The 3,271-nt window shown below is 49.8% G+C and overlaps 1 pseudogene; it reads left to right on the forward strand.

Moving 5' to 3' along the window:
- Nucleotides 1–753: 753 nt before the first annotated feature.
- LOC110293848 lies at nucleotides 754–1,824 on the forward strand (annotated as a pseudogene).
- The last annotated feature ends 1,447 nt before the right edge of the window (nucleotides 1,825–3,271 follow it).

Raw genomic sequence — 3,271 nt, forward strand, 5'->3', positions numbered from 1 at the left:
GTTTTGTTATAGGTGCCTCCAAGCAATGACTTGCCAAATACCTGAGCAAAATCAAACCTTGCTTCCCGACCTTCACCAATGCCCTAGGTAGTCCTTGAGCCGACCCTGGGCTTGGAATTCAGTAAGAATGTTGCCTATTCAGTGACATTCAGAATTGCCTCTAGTATTGTAAGAGAGATAGAGAAAGAAATCAGTCATTACTATCTACTACATAGAGTTAGAAATCTCAGAGCAAGCTTAACAAAGTAAGTTTAGAATTCTTATTATAGTTATGTATGGCAGACTATATTACTTATTAGTAGAAAGTCCCCCCACACTATCACTTAGAATAAAAGCCAAGTCACTCCCATATACAGGAATTTACAATGGTTTAGGAAGTAGATCAGGCTGTGGTTTTAAAGTATTGCATTATTGATGAGATGGTTAGCTAGAGCAGAACTCCCTAATTAGAACCATGACTTGGGTGTGAAAGTCCTTGCCCTAGGAGTGTAAACACCTCACACCTGGCTTCTAAGACTATAGCTGACCTTAGATAGAGCTGACTTTGTCTCCGTTGTTTTATTGCCCAGTTCCTGCCAGTCTTTGTGTTTACATTCCTCTGTTTTGTGTAAGAGTCATTAAGCATCCGGTAGCCACATTTGTACCTTGCGGATGTGTCACCTAACTTCCCTATTTTCTTCTGTATAAAAAGTTTGGAGAGGCAGAAGCCGAAGGAAGGTCTAAAGAGGCACTTACAAGACTTTGGAAAGAGCTATGCAGTCCAAACGGGAGTGCGAGCAATGGTGTGAGAGGGTGAATCCAGAGAACAAGGCAGCCCTGGAGGCGTGGGTAAGGTAGACTGGCATCCACCTGGCGCAGGTCAACGGGCAAAGGAAGTATGGAGGGCCATCCCCAGGCTGGGTGGGCAGCCCGCCACCATAAGGGTCCGAGGTGTATATCAGACGACTTCTGCAGGACGTGTACGTGCACCAGCTAATCCCACTCTTCCAGCTCCAGGGGTGCCTCTATGAGTTCTGCCTAATGATGACCTTCAGTGGTTTGAACCGCGGCTTTGCCTATGCGCGCTACAGCTCGCGGCGCGGTGCCCAGGCCGCCATTGCCACGCTGCACAACCACCAGCTGCGGCCTTCTTGCCATCTCCTGGTGTGCCAAAGCACCAGGAGTGCGAAAAGTGCGAGCTGACGGAGGACCAGCTGCCTCTTAGCTTAAACCGCCGAGCTTACTGCTCACCCTGCAACTGATCGGTCCCTGCCTGCAGGAGATGCTGCTGCTGCTTCCCAGCCCTGTGGGTCTGCGCCCTCTCAGATTGCACTGCTCAAGTTCAGTACGCGCCGATCTGCTGCCATGGCCAAAAGGGCCGTGGTAGAAGGTCAGTCACGCCTCTGTGGAGAGCAGGTGGCTGTGGAGTGGCTCAAGCCAGACTTAAAGCAGCACTTCCGCCAGCAGCTTGCAGGTCCCTCACTGCGGTACCTCAGGCCAGATGTCAGCCAACTAACTCACACCAGGGAGAAGCTGAGGTCCCAAGGGGCTCGGGCTGCCCTGCAACTGCTGTGTCAACGGATGAAGCTAGGCAGCCCAGTGTTCCTGATCAAGTGTTTAGGAACAGGGCCTGCTGACTGGCATCGCTTCTGGTACCAGGTCGTGATCCCTGGGCATCCAGTGCCTTTCAGCGGCCTCATTTGGGTTGTGATGGCCTCTGATTGGCAGGATGGGCATGAAGTAGCCAAGGACGCTGTGTCAGCAAAGCTGCTGGAGGCACTGAGTGAACCTAGGTCGAGCTTGTGGTCTCCTGGGGCTGAAGCAGGTACTATGGTTAAGCAGTGACCCCTTCTTTCTACAGGCACCCTTAAATGGGTTAAGCAGAGCCTGTGCCAACCCCCAGCCCAGCAGGCCTGGGCAGCCCAGGGCTTGGTGACAGCTTTCCCTGCTGGGACAGGACCCTGTCACACCTAAGTGCTACTTTAATTGTGAGGAACCTTGTCCTCCCCCACTGAACCCTGCTATCCTTAGTCAGTTCCCAGTTTGACATAACAGAGCTTACTATGAATTTTTGTTTTTATTTGGAGAACTGGCTGAACCAAAGATCCCTTCTTCCCACCACTTGTCCCTGGTTTGGGCATACACGATTTTTGTTTTTCTATACTGGTTTTATTTATATTAAAACCCCAGTTGGTATTAAAAAAAAAAGTTTGATGCTCAATTTGAAAAATTACATTCAGAAAATTACACAATCTCGTGTGTCGCATCTGTTTGTCATTCACTCGCCGACTCCTTGTCCACCTGCAACCAGAGACCCGTTCTACTCAGACAGGGACCAAAAAGGGTCTGCAGCATAAGGTTTCTTTGGAAAGTTGGGTGGTTGGTGTTTTGCTGGGGCAAAGAGGTGAAGAAGATTTAGCTGTAGCAGACACAGGAGAGAGGATGTTGTGCTAAGGCAAGCAAGCAAAAGGACATGTGATGGTGATGAAAGATTCTTTGCTAAAGACACTCATATTTTGGTCCACCTTACATTGCTTAGTTGAGCTGCATTTTTCTGGACTCCATAGAGACAATGGCACCAAAATTTTCTCTTGCTCAGCTTGCAGCTTTTGTGAACTTGGGCTGAATAGCAACATGAAGTCACCTGAGACAGGTGCCCAGGAAATTCCTGTGAAGGACATGTAATATTTGGAGGCATGTTGCGGCCTGCCCGCAGTCCACAACACGAACGGTTCAACTGAGAATGGCAGTTTAGGCTGAAAAGAGAGGAATCTAGACGGGGCGGAAGAAAAGAATGGAGCCAGGACAACAAGTTCTGATCAAGGCTCAATTTTACTAATTTCAGACACCCAGTTATAAAGGAAGGGGGAGGGAACCCAACTTCCCGCCAAGTAACTCAGGGTCCAGTAGCAGGACGAACACGTGTGTGCCTCCAGGCAGCAAAGGCAGGTTCCAGCAGTAGGTAGGCGTGGCAGGACGAATGAGCCGGTAGCTCCACCCTTGAGCAGGCAGGTTCCAGGCTGGGGGGAAGGGAGGCCACAGAGGCATATAAATAGAACTTGAGGGACAGTGACAGAGGCTGAGCTAGGCTTGCCTATAGTGTTTGATGTACAGTGCTTGTGGATCTTGAGTCTTCGTCCATGATCTTCCATTCCCTGAGAGAGGCTCAGAGGACAATTTGCACCTTGTGTTATTCTTGGTCCCTCCAGCTGATGCATGCCTAGGCTGAGGCCTGGCTGTCTCTGCTAGGTAGTGCCACTGCTGCTGATTCCTGTTTCTTATCCTGACATTT

This window comes from Mus caroli, chromosome 5, assembly GCF_900094665.2.
Source record: "Mus caroli chromosome 5, CAROLI_EIJ_v1.1, whole genome shotgun sequence".
NCBI lineage: Eukaryota > Metazoa > Chordata > Mammalia > Rodentia > Muridae > Mus > Mus caroli.